The sequence below is a fragment of the Varroa destructor genome, unplaced genomic scaffold (assembly GCF_002443255.2).
Source record: "Varroa destructor unplaced genomic scaffold, Vdes_3.0 BEIS01000001.1, whole genome shotgun sequence".
Taxonomy (NCBI): Eukaryota; Metazoa; Arthropoda; class Arachnida; order Mesostigmata; family Varroidae; genus Varroa; species Varroa destructor.
The window spans coordinates 4156939-4173653 of record NW_019211454.1 but is presented as its reverse complement, the minus strand read 5'-3'; the positions used below and the strand labels follow the sequence as shown (position 1 = coordinate 4173653).

At 40.8% G+C, this 16715-nt stretch overlaps 1 long non-coding RNA gene across 1 annotated transcript; it reads left to right on the top strand.

Annotated features, from left to right (window-relative positions):
- The first annotated feature begins 2462 nt into the window (after positions 1-2462).
- LOC147758151 (uncharacterized) lies at positions 2463-6096 on the top strand. Its single transcript, XR_015327003.1, has 2 exons — positions 2463-5724; positions 6009-6096. It is a non-coding gene; the product is annotated as an uncharacterized LOC147758151 (long non-coding RNA).
- Positions 6097-16715: the final 10619 nt, after the last annotated feature.

The window sequence follows — 16715 nt, the reverse complement described above, 5'->3', positions numbered from 1 at the left end:
GCTTTTCAGATAGATACAGCCGGGCCCTAGTCCCAGCCAAAGTTAGAGACAAGCGACAAGATTTAAAAGTACAATTAGAATAGATATTATGTCAACGGAAGAGAAATGCGTGCGGGTAGTAGCAGTAAATTATTACATAGAATGTTTATATTTGGTTACAATTAAACGATGTGTTGTGAACAATCAATTTACCAACTTGCAAAATCAAGAGGAGTGTCTGAAGAAAACATCCTCTTTTTTTTTTATCTAGACGCCCAAAATTATTTATTTCATTTGCCATGAACCTTTTACCCCCGACTGACATCACAAAGACTGGTAAATATGCTTACGAAGAGGCATACTAAAAAAAAAAAATCATGAACGGGCACTCGACAGTGACTTGTTTTATAGTCCCTAGATTTGGAAACCTATCTAATTGACACTAAATGTCTCCCCCGCTTTCATTGTAGCGGTTTCTAAAAAAACAAATTTCGAATCGACAAATCCACAACAGTCTGAATCAACGCCTCTTCGAAACCATTGACGAAAAAAGGCAGTCCGCCGATTCGAAGTTTGTTTGTTTGTTTCAGCGTTTTACGTACGATTCCGTACGACCTGTACGGAATATGTGAGCCATAAACGACTTGAAATAACGAACGATTCTACTCTTGACAGGCAAAAGTGCACAGATTTATGATGTTTTTTTTTTCAAATATTATTTTATACGGTCGTTGTGCAATGTAGTATTGTGGTTTTTACCTTCATATTCGGGTATTTCAATTTTGTGAGGTACAAGCGGCCCACCCTCGACGATTTTTTCGTACCGCTTAGAAACTATATTTGCCCAAAGACCCTTTTAAAGAGATTTTAAGTACAGTTAGATCGTACGCTGTTCCTTGATTGAGATGTGTTGTTGTTGTTGTTAGGAATCTATTTAATACGTTCATGGAGGTAGCATGATACTTTAGCGCAATGTATCTGCGATCAGTCTCAATTGTTCTGGCACAGCAAATAACGAAAAATTGCCTTAAGTATATGACGGGATCTAACCAGCGAAGCATGCAACTCACGATGCATTGTGGTGGTTCTGGGGGGTATTTGCTCCTTTTAGTCCTAAAAATAAATAAACGGATGGAGGACCGTAATTTCTAAGTAAGCAATATATTTTTAGAGTAATAAGCATACATCCCATAAATCCAATAAATGGTTGCCCCACAAACAGAAACGTATGAGTGAATGCCTTTAGAAGCCACAGCATAGCACCGGTCTGATGGCAACATCTACTGCCGAGGATTATAGAAGTTTTTAAAATTACGCCCATATTTAAGCTACCTAAAGTGAATAGGGTGTATGCTTGCTTAAGCGATATAGTTCATTTGGTAATTATACAATTGGGCGGTGTGAATATCTCTCCTACTGAAGTCTACATAAACTGCTAGAAGCGTTGAACTTAGCTGGGCATTGGGTACAAAAAACCTGTCTCTCGAAATATGTCTCTTTAAATTCTGTCACCCCTAAATGATTTCGCATTTATCACACGAAGCTGGACCTTGGTACCTCGGTGTGGCTAAACGATGCTTTAAGGAACTGGAAGCCGCGAAAACAGTAAGGCCGGGATCTCATTTTAAGTCAGATTAATCCCAATGAACTGTTTATGATCACATCTTTGGCTAAACGTTTTCGAACAGATCGAACTTTTCTTTAGTCATAAGTGTGATATTGTTGCCTGTTGAATAGACAACTTTAAACGAAATTATCATAATAACATACAGAAATGTTTGATGCTATTCTACATTCGTGGTTAATTAGTGTTGCAGGTTAATCGAAGAAAGCAGGCTTTTATCAGATTCACTGTAACTTTGTGTAACTTAGCTGTCTAACACAGTACTAAAAACAATAAATATGGAAATAAAAAAAAAATGGAAATAAAACTCAAACGTGGAGAACTTCGGTTGTTGTTGCACATTCGTACAGCAGATCAGGAACACCCTGCACATAGGTCTTTTTCATTTCGAATACCGTAAAGGCATATGACCTCCAATTAAACAACCTAACAACCCCATGTTATTTTAACTAGCTCCAATGCGTTGCACAATTGTAAAATACAACTTTTCGATTAAAGGTCAGCAATAGCACATAAAAGGACTCGCAAGATATAGTTGCAAGCACTTTTTTTGATATATGAAGCTAGGACACCCGAGAAACCATCAGAAACATAAGGGCAACTTACACCATTAGTGCTCCGGCCCCTCAAAAATAAAATTCCACTAAAAAATGTATAACTAAGAATTATACTTTTTTTTTCTAACAGACAAGAACTTACACATAGTAAAGCAATTAAAATATACTGATCGAATTGATCATCTCTTGAGCGATGTTGTCTAAACATGTCACTTCATGTTTACGGGGCGTCTGCACATTTCGCCCTACATTTAATCCGACTTACTGACTAACTGGCATGTAAACAACGAGATTAACCGCGGTCAGGCCTTACAGCGCCACCTATCGAACAGATACGGCTAACGAAATTCGTCTCAGATCGTTGGTGACAATACGCTCGCTGGAAACCTATTGCACGTAACGTTGTAGAGCCAACTCTAGGCCTTCTATACGGTAACGTTAACGCCGGTGCCAGTTACCTAATATGCTCTATCGCTAACAATGTTAGTAAGGAAAAGGCTAACAGTTACAAGAAATGTACATACGTGCAACGTGGATAAATAATCAATATAGAGTAATAGAGTAATCAGCGATTAGTATTTTATTCGAACGTGTCCGTGATAAACGTTAGGATGTCAGAACGTAACGATAACCTTTTATTGCCTACGTTATAAATTGCCTCACAGCCGTATCATTCTTTCTAACAACAGTTCTGCAAGAAAGCCGACAGATGATTGCTACATGTCGACAATCCAATAACGTTAGTAGCATCCAGATTAATTAGCTATCTTGTGTCAAGAATGCTTACCAGAGATGTGGTTCAGTCTTTCTGAGCGAGCAGGCTAACGCCAAGTCACACCTACGAAAATGCCCCCTACGAGTTTCACTACGGAGCGGATAAAAGCCGTTCTTAGCTACGCACCATTTCTTGTGATGACGCTTCCTGTCCGTATTAAGTCGGACGGGCTTTCTCGTTCTACCTGTAAACAACCACATCATATTCGTCTATCATTTCAGTACTACGTGCCCGGCTCGAAACTGCATAGCTGTTATACAAAAATCTAGTTCTATTGTTGAAAGAGCGGGTCATCTCTAAAAATCCTCAAAGAAACACCGTTTATGTGACACGTGAAGACGCTAGGAGATTAAAGTTAACCAAGTCGGTTAGACCCAGTCACTTGTGTCCTCTAGCTATGTTGTAATATGAAAAAAGTTCATTCAATAATTACTTATTATAGGAACTTTACTGAAGGATAGCAAACAATGTCTACATATTAATAACACGCTGTTAGAGCAATCTACATCAAAAGCATTTCTAAAAAGCTATATAGATGCATTTGTTAAGCAAATTAAGTAATGATATGAGCAATTATAATTATGTATAGTGTACTAAACATTTATAATTGAGTACTTAGAATTCTTCCAAACAATATTCTTCCAGCTTTTCAGTACAATCTTCGACCCGCGCACGTTTATTCATCGTCTTTACCTTGTACTCACCTGTCGTCTGACTTCGAGCTCTCGGTTCAGTTAAGTGGGTAATTGACGAAAAGTTTTCTCAAGGCAATTTTCAGTCGTACCTAGCGTGGATATTCTCGCGAGTACTATTTGCGTATGTCTCTCTCGTACGTGTACGTGCTGCACAAGTTAAACTATGGTAAATTGACTTGAGTCCTACGGCTTATCTATCAGAAGTGAAACTTTCGCCTACATTGAAAACTGTCCAACGAAGCCTTTTATTGCTACTTTGCTTTTATAGACTCTAGCAGCGATGCAGTGTAGCATGCCGCAGGCTTTCGAATAATCCAAATCGAAAAGTTCGCCTTTGATAGGTGAGCTTTAAAGGTTTTCGGTGGCATTTGTGCTAGCAGACTGAATGTGGGAACATAATATCGTGAACGTAGCAAGCTATCCTTCGCAAAAGCATACGTGTAGCTGAATTGGACATGGTCTTAAATTCACAGCGACTGAGATGTTTGTCTGTGCAATTCATTCCAAGGCAAGTATATCTTTATCTTACCGTGTTTAAGATGATTTGGCCTATAGTAGCTACAAGCGAAGTGCCTGTGTATCTTCCAGATGGACGACGTCTAAGGATTTTTGATTGGACATCCTTTAATAAAAATGGCGCTGATGCTTGTCCAACAATCCTTCCCATGCTATAAGTACAGTAGCCGCCTGATTTTTAGGCTGAACATTGCGTGCTAGCAAATAAGCATTCATCGGTGTGACTCTGAATGCAGTTTTTACGGATCCATAAGTGACCTGCCTCATACGTTGCATCTATGCAGTCGCGGTAAACGATCCTGCAGCTTTTGAAGGAATCTAGCGACGCGAACATAGCAAAGCACATTCTCGCCTAACTTAACACTGATGAGCTTTCTCACGAATCCTCACACTATACGTTAAACGAACAGCTTCTTTTCGAAAAAAGTAACATGAAGAGCAAACATAAGAGTAACTTATCATGAGATCTGACACGCACTGTCGTCTGCGAACTGTCGTCTGCGAACTGTCGTCTGCGAACTGTCGTCTGCGAAGCAGATGACCATGTCATAATGTATTTGTTTATAAGGACTACTCGTATAATATAATATGTTTGGTATCATAATATTCGCCTGCATGTTTATATCCATCCGTTTCTATGTCTATGTCTAGAGCGAACACAATGACAAACAAATTGAAAATTTTCCTTGCATATTTATACCAATTCAATCGATTAAATGAGTCGAATCATGATTGATCGTTACACATTTCCAAAGCAAACCTTTTCTAATAGCGAGCCGTACCTCACGCGTGGCATGAGTGTAGTCTTCCGAATGCTAAAACGTGCAGATCATTTTTCTTACACGTGACTTAAGCACTTCCTTGCCTACTTGGTCCGCTCACGAAGAGGAATACGGGTCGCCAATGGACTCTCGGGATCGCATGTATATAAACATCACTCGCGCCAGCTTGACGGATCCTACTTGTTGCATTGTGTTCCACCGGTGGTAAACGCTACTCCATTTGTTTCCATTTTACGAAATGATTCTTGTCGTAAATGAGGCGGTATATGTACACAACGGTAAATACTAGTTATTTCCATTTTTTCATCTCGTTGGGTGGACCCGTGGCATTTTTTAGACGGATTCCGGATCCGTCGAGCGGGTCAATGCAGCGACAACGATGAAATGACCGCAGACCAAGTTGGGCAACGTTGTACGTCTACAACCGTTGCCCTCGGAAACATAGAAATGATGAGTAGTGCGTTATTATATCGGCACGGAATGAAATTAACTAAAGCAAGCGTAACAGATACTAAAGGAAGTACGTAATTATGTCTTGCACAAATCTCCCCTTTCTAGGATTTTTCAACAGAAATATGTATCATAAAACCGTGTTACAAATATTTTGAGTAATGTTTAATGATTACGTTAACTTTGTAAATGCATTGCGTTATTTACCATGGAGCTGAATTGTCGCAGTCAACGGGCAAATGGCTTACCGAAAGTCTTAAAAAAAGTAAATCGATCGTGGAAACATAACCTCGGAGTGCTTTGTACTGAAATGATTCTGTTTATGAATACGTAATCAAGTAATGATGTAAGTAACAACTTACTCTACGGCGTTATTATTACCTGTTACAGTGTGGGCAAAAAAATTTAATTACATAACAGTAAATAATAAGCCACTTCCTCTTGGTGCCCCGTTCATAGAGAGGAGCTGTATGTCTTTAATTTCGAATGCTTTTTTACCGGGTGGGACTTTGCTTCGGAAGGAAACCGCGTTTGAAACCAACCACTTAACTAGTTAAGAGGTCTAATGTAAACTTACAAATTAACTTTACTTAATTACATATGTTATGCTTTTGTATTTATGCGCTGTAGCTGACTGTATAATTTACGACGGCGGCCGAGCCCAACTTGAAGGGAACGCGGGAACCATTGTAATAAATTCGAATCCTTATTGATTGAAGTTTGAGCGGTATTTTTTCGTTTATATATTGAGCCTGCAGAGATTACCGCCTTAATGTAAAGTCCACAACAGTATGACGTATTTCGTCAGTACCCTCAAAGAAATCATGAGCCATATCTTAGAACGATTTGTAAAGTGTCATGTCTTAATTTATGATGAGATAGTTTCGCTAACCCAATTATGCCAATCAAAGAGTAAAATAGATCTCATTTTGAAACATCTATACAGCATAATGAAAGTGTGCCGAAAATGAAAATTTAAACCGTAATGAAAATTTATCTGTTAGGACCATGGAGTTATTGAATAAAGTATACTTCAGTTATAGCGACAACATAGTGCTACTAACCGTCTTTAGACAGCGATAGGAACTGAAGTGGCTAGAAATATTGGTGCGGGCCGTAACACTTAACCGCACTACTCACTTTTATGGGCCGACGTACGGTCTAAAGTCGCCACGCGTTCTCACACAATGCCAGAGACACTCGACGATTGTCGGCTGGCAGTTGCTCAGGGTTTGCTGGTCGAGCGCGTATATTTAATATTGTCAAGTCATCCTTGTAACTGCGGGACATGTTCCACCTGCTCAAAGTGGAGCTTTTTGTCGGCTGTTAGGATCGTGTTCGCTGATGCGCGCGCTTGAGCATCTCGACATCTTCGCCGATCGTCGAGTTAAAAAATCGCAGCTTCGGTAGCGATTTCCACCGCACTGAAAGGTACTACCATAGACCCTGAGCGTTACGGCTAGGCCGGCGATTTATCCATCTTGGAATTAATTAGCCTCGCGGCCCCGACGACACGCTCTAGCTGCTACCAAGGTATTGACGACGCATGAGTAAAATTTTTTATTCAGACAACACACATTCGTTTTTATATAGCAATAGCAAACTAAAAATATTATACTTAAGGACCTAAATAACGAACACTGATACGAGTTCTAGCAATTTATGTATATACACATACAAGGTGGGGCTAAATGTGGCAGTAAAGTGTTTTCCCGCAATTAATCGAACGTTTATTGAACGGCAAAGAAGCAAAATAAGCACTTCGTCATTCAAAAATCATATTTTCATTAAAGAAAATTAAGTTTCATAAAGGCCATATCAATTTGTATTTCATAACAGCCGTAGGGACTACATAGGTCGTTACATTTTGAGCATAAGTAAAATTGGATGCAGTCGATTCTTATGTTACAAAGGGATTGAAAAAAAGTAAGTCGCGTAAGGGTACAACAAGGGGCATTCTGTTTCCGTACTTACTACACCATTTGCTGTGGGGGGAAATAACGCACTGATTTGGCGACAGTACTTGGGCAGAAATTTCCACTCAGCTAGCCAATGATATGATAAATGGTCGAAAACGTGACGAAAAATAGCTATAATTATAAAGTAGCACGTATTTTCAGAGATACCGGGCTTAATTAGTTGATTTGAACTAAGGAGACGTTCCTTCACGTCCATATGTCGTAACGTTCCCTAGATAGGTGATACTTTTCACGTAATCACGCATCTCCCAAAGAGATGATCCCCATAACCTCTTTCGATTTGTAGCGGTAGATGGTTACAGAATGGTACATGAGTCATTTGAGAGCTCAAGACTCTTTGAAATATATATATATATATATATATATATAAAGTTATGTTTATCCTTCACTTACTTTTTATATATTTTATGGGCTCATTTTACCTGCAGGTATCGGCTATTTAAAACATTTGCTTATTTCTGATAGGATTTAGTGAAATGGAGGACATCTGGAATCAAACAGAGGAGGAACAAAAGTTCTAAAAGAACGATCCGAGTGAAACCCCGGTTGGGCTAATCAATCAGCGACTGTACCAGGTGCCGAATTGTTTTCTGTTTCGCCATGTCAGAGACAACCGGACAACTTTGCTAACTGATACCGCCCACGGAACAGCCACTAGGAGGCATACTGACGACATTTGCTTACGTGTCCCTAACAATATCAACAATCTGCTTCTTTTCCAATACATGACGTAGGTGTAGCCCTCTGGTGTCTGACAAATAATGACAAATGACCAAAACTGCTCTGTGCAGAAGTACAGGATCATGTGTATCATGATACCACTCTGCCGTTTCGAAGAGTCCTGGTTTACGAGACGCCTCAGAACCTGGCGCCAAAACGATCATGATGGTTATCTAAGTCTCTTCGGATTTGATATGCAGGGTTTAGAGCAGAAAGCATTTCTAAGGGTAGACGCAGGCAATGGTTTCTAGTAGACTATTGGTATGCCGGAATTGGGAACGGATGACCGACGGAAACCACGTTAGCAAGCTTTGATTTAACTGAGGCTACTATCGCCCACGGTCCGCAATAATTGACAGTTATTCTTGCTTACGTGCCGTGTGCATACGGTCATGTGCAGAGAATCGATGTGGCCCAATTAGTTACTTAAGCTTTAGATCGCAGCTAGCTATATCGGAGTGAAGCGGCTGTATCAGTAACAATGCCGCCACTGAATCTCGTTACGCTGAATACGCATTCTGAGGGTACTGTCTTCAAACCCCGGTTTCTCTTAGCTCGAAGCCTTTTCCACAGTCGATGCCACCCTCAAGGCAGTTTCCATAGTACCTACATGTACCTTCGCCCCTAAGTTCCGGAATGCCCGAGAGGCTGTCTTCTACCAAGTTTTCTGTTTCTATTTCCAGGATTTTACTAGCACCATCATTATTGATATAACTACTGATGTTACTAGTTCTCCTTGTTGCCAAGCTAAACCGATCAATATGTTGAACTGACAAAGATGCCTCCACATGCAGCCACCATTTGTCTTCTAACTGTTGGCTTTACCAGTGTAGATGCTAAAGGGTCTTGATAGAAGGATCTGCTATGACGGGGAGTTCCCCTTTCAGAGGGTTGCTGCAATGATAACTACTGCTTTTTTCCTAACTCTGACTGTGGCTTAATCAGTTCGAGGGCGCAAGGCAAAGCGAACTTGCTACCACCCCAACTAACTACTACCGAGTCTAGGCTGCATACCTGTCGCACTTGTAAACTCACCGACCGTATCCTTTAACTTTCTACCTCCAATTTAAACCGCTGTTCCTTTTCGTTCTCATTACCTGGCCCTCTGTGTGTGCCACCTTAGCCCAGCAGTAGACTCACCCTAACCTCATGACTCGTCAACACCGTAATATTGGCTCTGTTACGGCATACCGGTACAGCGGCAGCGGTGAAGCCGTATTCGCTAAAGCCGGCCACCGCGGGGTGTAAGATTACGTCAATCTGTCATGGTTCCTCAGCCGGCAACTTACACAGCTTCACTGCAGCCACGCCGCGCGCTTACTCGAACCCTGTGAGAGCGGAGCGCACGGCTGATTGTAACGGAGGTGTGTGATGGGCAACTGAGGACGTGAGACGGGAACCGCAAAGCTGGCAACCTTGAAAAATTTATGGCTGTATTCGGGCGGTTGACGGAAGACTAGTGGATACGGTGCAGATGGCATAATTTTTCTGTTTTAGTTTATAAACAGTGGTACCAGCATAAGCAGCGTTAATAGTCAATTTCGCTTTCAGTGCTCTAAGTAAGGGAATTGTTTTGTAAATTCAGAATGGGTCACATCAGCTAAGGTAAAAAAAGACTCGTCATGTTACTAGAATTCGTATAAACTACACGGCTCGACGAGTAGAATGAATGCTGTAAAAACATAAAAATAGATACACACCATATCATTGTTTTCAAAAAGAGCTCCATATGGATGAGGATATCCAACGGCGATTACTGTTTACTGCCAATGAAATTATGAAATGTATACTGTTAGGAGCAAGCGAACTTCCATCGGACTAAAATTACATTAAATAGCTTCCTTTATCTGGCGAAGCCAGAACATGAAGCAACAATCCCTATATTCTTTGAACCAGAAGCTTGACCGTCCAAGCCATTGCGGCCATATATACAAATAAATGTACACTGAATTGTCGTATTGATCGCAAACTGAAGTACTGACTTTTTAAAGCGGAAATTGGAGAAAATATTCTGTTATGCTTTGAAAAAAGATAACCAGACTAAATATGCGCCATTTTGATCGATGACTTTCTGCAATTTTTTTTGGCAAAGTCATAATCTTATTCCTGTAGAACCTCTGTGGCTTCTAGGCGAAAAAAATCGGTGACAAGTGATTTTTGCATTCATTCATTGAAACTAAGTGAACACTATTGCGAGAGTTTTGCAAAGACCGAAAGGGATAACGGTCCGATGATACAAGACCCGGGCTATACAACGAACGCATTTTTCTAAATTTTTGCAGCGTGTGTTCTGGCATTGTCCTGAGGGAAAACGACGCCTTTTCTGTCCCTTAGGTCTCGTCGATTTTTTTTTTCCAATAGCTTTTTGTAACATTGATAGTTGGATCAATCGCTCTGCCGCGCGACAGCAACTCGTAGTGCAAGATTTCTTTTCAGTCCCGCCAAAAACACGTAGCAGTATCTTTTTTCGCACCAATCTAAACGTTGCCACAGATTGTGTAGCCTAATCTATTTTTTTTGTTGGCACACTGTTATCGCACGTAACTTACTTTTTATCACATGTGATCAAGCGCTTTGAAAATGCTTCTTCAAGTTTGCGCAGATAAAAATACAATGATTTTGATTCGGGTTCATAATTTGAGGTCAACCAGGGTAGTACCTAATTGAAATTCTATCGAGCTTCTTTTTGTAACCAGCTCCCTTTAGATAGTTGAACACTGTTTGCCGGTGGATATTTAACTCTTTAGCAATATTATGGCTACTCACGTATCGATCTTGCTCAACCTCCGCAATAATTCTAGCAACCTTTTTCGTAATTAATCAGCACCATCTTTCATATTAAAACTTCTAGAATCAAAGCGACAGAACCATCTTTAAACCGTCTTGTTCGAGGGTGCAGCTTGACCATGAACAGCAATTTTTTTTATGGGCTTGGGCAGCATTTGAGCCCCTGTCCAATAAAACTATTTGCGAATTTTGTAAGTTCTGCAAACCTTGAATTCATCTTCAAGACGCTTATCTCTTCTTCGTAAATAAGCCTTCTGACAATTTAAGCATATCTGCTGCTACCGTCAAATTTCAGCTTTCAAATAATACCAACGCCAACCTAACGCGTCTCATGTTATCTGACAAATCGATCCCGTATTTTGGTTCGATACGGGGGGGCGAAACCCCGTAAATTAAGCAGAAACCTGGATCAAATAAGTCAAACATCTAGCTGATGATTGTGAATGTTCTTCGCAATCGAGAAACGTTCTCTTCTTATATTCCCTATGCAGTAAGCATAAGGCCTCTACATTGAAACCTCGCGCATCATTAGTATAACGCTTATAACGAACAAACAAATTGTTCAACTTCTATGACAGCTTAGGAACGACTACGTGTGTATCGGATATCATCGACGGTAGTAATCCTGGTTGACCCTTTAGACTTCTTTCATTGTCGCCGTCTTTCTTTTTTGGAAAGACTTCCTAATGTGGTGCAAGCCACCTCCTAAGAATAAGTAAACGAAACAGAACAAATATCGAGTTCAATATATGTGGTGTTAATTTGCGTCATATGCTTACAAGGTACATGCACAGTGCATGTAGGAAAAAAAAAATCCACTAAAATGTATATTCTTCGGTTTATTATAGAATTAGGGTAGATCTTTTTTTGCTTCTCGTTGTTGTGTATGTGCATGTTCATAGCTAGTTTGAATCTAATTTGGATTTGGATTTGGGACAAAGAAAAACTTTATGCGGCCGATCTTACCAATCATTAGGGGTGGCCTTTGACGGGAATATTTGGTCATCCGCTAAACAAACCATAGCACACTTCATACCTGCACACGTACACATTACAGCGAACACCGAGAACTCTATTTCGACGTTCACGACATCGATATCTTTGGGTTGCGGCGGAAAGAAAGCTTCTCGCCACCTTGTACTCGCAGATGGCGTGATCTAGACGAACCTGAGCCTAATAAAGGCCATTAGTACACCTTGTCAATCCCGGGTTTAATGTGAGGTAAAACCGTTTCGAAGCTGATACTACTACATCGTTGGCAAGGCCCCGATCCAAGACTGACGATTTTTTTGACTACATTGCCCAGAACGTGAAACTCGTGATTTTCCTCAAGGACATTTTAAAGAATATTGGTGGTCAGTACAACAGTTCCAGCTGAAACCTCAATACCTCCGCTCGAAGAACGACAGCATCATTACACTTTACATACATCAACAGTTTAATAACTTTATACAATACAATAGCTGCGAAAGGGGCACCCATGTCACGGCTAATCGAGAGAACGGGATTCCTCTTGAACATTACGTATCTCCGTCCATGATCAGCGACATCGTTCGATATCAACTCCTTGCTTTATCCGTCTCACAGATGTTTCCATCCTCGTTGGGGACCCTCCCATACAGACAGGACGCACATCATTGAAGAGCTTCTTGAAATTCGATGATTTCGATGAATTAACATAGAGTGTATCATGATCAATATCGGGATTTTCAACAACGATCTTTGATACTGCGGCATCTCGTAATGGTCATTGATATAAGTCTATGCAGATCGTACTTATATTTGCCGACTGGTTAGCGCTAGTCTCGATGACTATTAGCGTACATATGTTACACGGTATCCGCGCGAACCTGCGCGCATGACTGTAGGGTCACAATACAGTAGCAGTTGTTGCCTGATGTATCAGCTCAGGACGCCAGTGGCTACTTCACAATACAGATCGCTGTGGCCGGCCAGCTGCAACACTGATAACGTCGCGTGCATGAGGCGATTTGCTCCTTGGTGACTAGGCGATATAGCCAACATCTCAGCCAATGCCGATGGCCGTGGACGTGCAAACGTCGGAGCACGGAAAGCGCGAGGCCCACTACGCCGTTGGGCTGTTCGTTTTGTACAATCGACGGTAGGGTCAACTGCCGTATCGACCCGATATACGATACGTCTTCGTGGATTTTACTGCCGATCACATATCATGTTCATGTTTTTAGTTTAGGGGGTGCTTTTCTTATTAGAAATTACATTCGGAGACAATCAAACTCCATACATCATTAAACTAAACGTTTTACTATATTATTCGAATACATACTATGTTATTGTGCATATATGCTTAACAAAGCGCTGATAAACTCTGCCTATTCTTCGATCTCGCAAGCGTGTAAATATCGAAGTTATTTAGAATCACAATAATTTTTCTCTTAGAGAAATGTCCACTTTGCGACTTGGAAATCTTCTGCTATTTCCATCGTTTATAACCGGTCTATTTAGGCTTTACTAGGTAAACGTGAATTAAGAAATAAAAACTCAAAATTTTTGCTCAGGTTCGATCATTTGATTGAAGTACGTAACTTATACTTAATAGATTCAACGAAGCGGACCGTCGATCCGTATAATGAGACGAATCTAAAGTTCTGCAAAATCGCAATTTCCTTACATTAATCGCAGTCAGTGTCCTAATATTAATAGCACCAACATTGACACTCGGAGCGAATGTCTAGTTGTCCTCTACAAGCAAATAAACCGCAGCCAAAAACTCGACAAAGGGCAACAGACGTATCCACTAGTATGACTCAACACACGTGATAGGAGCAATATTCGTTCCTGTATCGTCATCGACGCTTTTTCTCGTTTCTAAAACCGCGAGTACACTCTAGCACGACGCCAGTGAGCGTGTTTGGCCTCTGAATGGAACCATTTATTACAAGCATATGCGTGATGACATGGGACAGGCTGAAATAGTGAATATCTACTCATTACCTTGGGAATTTGGTGTCTGTCTAGGTATATATTACTGCTATGCAACGTGCCATTTACAATTCTAGGTCTCTCTCCTCGATCTCACTTTGTCCATCATTCTGCATCGCGCGTTTGTCCGTGTCGAACGCTCCTGCCTCTATAACAGCGGGCAGCAAAGAAAAAAAGTTTTGTTGTACAGCGTCGCTCTCGCTGCTACCCTCACTCGTTTTGCCGATGCTTCTCGCGTAGCTCTTGTTGACGATAGCATCGAAGTCGTTGTTTAGGCTCATTCAGCGACATGCTGACATGTATTCGAAACTAGTACTATTACCAGATGAAGTTCCGTTAACCATCTCATCGAAACTCGATTAAAAGCATCGGTGGGAAAGCTGCGTAATAAAGAGACGCTCAGACGAGTGCGTCTGAAAAAGCGTCACGACAACATCGCGCTCAGTTTTGTTGTGTCAAATACATTAAGGCCGCGGAGCACGCGACGGCCCTGGTGAGTGAATCAAGCAAAATAAGCGTCAAGCGTCACGAGCACAAACGGAGCTATGCCGTAATATAAATACCTTTAGCCACGAACTCAAAATGTTCGGTGGTGCACGTACCGATACGCACCGAGAGGTCGTTAACGTATTTCTAACGAATCCTGAGTCCTTCTCGCAGTCGATCAAAATGAAGACCACCGGTGAAAAGAGCAATCGGTCAACGTAAACTATTCTCCGACCTCTATATCGTCGACTGTTTGTGTCGGCTAGATAGTCGTAATGTGTAGTAATGGCAGCGACGGAGGAAAGCAGACATTTTTTTTAAGTATTTGGCTGTAGTCTATGTAGAAGTACACGAAAAATCGCTCTTCTGAGTACGTTCTCCCTTTGAAGTGTTCGGCTTGCCGGGTATACTTTTGCTGCAAAAAAAAACCCCAGATTGAAGTCGACGAAATTGCAATTTCATTCGGGTTTGACCTAGTGTGGCTGTCTGGCTGTCAGCTTATCAGGGGAACCAAATCCCCTCGAGCTTAGATGAATGATATGAACAGGTGAAACGCCATGCTATTGATAGCAGTCATCACGCGGTCGGATTCGGTACTGAGTGAGAAATATTGATAATAGTTCCTTCCCCCTTTAAACAACCAGTGCAGATTTGTGTCACCGATGTTGTCAAATTTTTTTCAAGTTGACTAACGCTATCTACTAACATTGTGGTATATCAATAATGTTAGCTTGCTTGAGTTGTGCTTTAATAATAATAGTGATAATATCGGGGTTTCGAAGCGGACCCTCATCCTCCACATCACAAGTCTGTCATATGAATGACGAGTTTCGTGACGTCTAGCATTAGTTTAGTCTAGTATTAGATCGTTGTTTATAGAAATAAAACAGAAAATGTCCGATCGATCTAGACGTACATCATTTAATTCAGAATGCTGTCTCAGAATACGTCTCGATAAATAGGCTAGGTCAACGGAGTCGACTGGTGCGTACCGGATTTTGTTTCAAATAGCGTATGCATGCACTAGACGGAAACAACTGGCATTTACCACATCTTTTATATAGCACTACTTACTAGCTTTAAACTTTTCAATGACATGGGATCGATTGAAATAAACTTAAACATTCGCATAAAAATGATTGGTATAATACTAATATATATACACACACATATATGTGTGTGTGTGTCGGAAAAATTACTTATCCCTTATTTCACCTTATTAAGGCAAATATTTTATCACTACCTTAAACTATCCCATTAGTTTGCAAATGAAACAAATATCTATGACCCTTTAATTATATATTTCGAATGATAGTGCACCTTCCGTAGGCAAAGACACTGATACGAACAGCATTTCGTCCAAGACAAACCATACTGAATATTTTTTAGTTTCTATAGAGTCACGTTTTTCTGCTAAACCTAAACCTGTCAGTCTAATCATTCTACAATAAAGTCGTATGTGTTAATAAATCTATAAATTTATACTTGCAACGTGTTGAATGCGCAATCAATCATTGAATACACCATGTCCGGCGTGAGTGTTTGCGACGCGACGCGCTGGCACTATACGCTTACAGAGTTTAAAAGTGGCTAAGTTTTAACGGCCGTTTCGAGCTCTCAAGTTGTGAACCTATTCAAGTTCGCCGCTGTAGTGATGTTGAACCTTTCGGTTTCAGTACCATATGAATTTAACGGTGGCTAAGTAAATTCATATGGTACTGAAACCGAAGGGTTCAACATCACTACAGTGGTACTGGCGCATCAGCCTCGTAAATAAGTTCCATATTCAAAAATGGAGCAATTATGCAAAAAAAAACAACCTTCTTTTCAACAACCTTCAAGACAGGTAAACGAGCAGAGAAGATAACGTCAGTATGTTGACTGCGAAACGATCCAAAAGAGGAGAAAGGGCCAGAAAGCTGAAACTCGAACAGATTCCCATACGAACGCGACCACCATCGGTCTCAAACTACCGTTCTTGCTCCTCCTATTATCTTGACTCCATTAACCCATCGCTACAGCGGCCTGAATCCATCCTTCATTTTCATAATGATCCAACGCTCCTCTGACGATCAGCAGAAAGGCTGATGAGGGAACTCAAGCATTAGCAGAAGAATTCAAAAGTTAATGTTGGTGAATATCACATAAAGATCGTAGATACACAAGTTTTCAAAGCGGATTCTCTTCCCCCCTACACGTCTTTAATTGGGCACTTGCCTCAACGACGAAGGTGGAATGTGCGAAAATAGCAAAACGCATCACATGAATGATACATCTTTGCCTCCTTCCAGCCGGAAGGCCAGCAGGAATGAGGTAAACTCACAAAGACACGTCATACATTTGGATCATTGGAACAAGAATGACGTGTGTAAGTACATCGTATGCGTGGAGCGTAATCAATAAG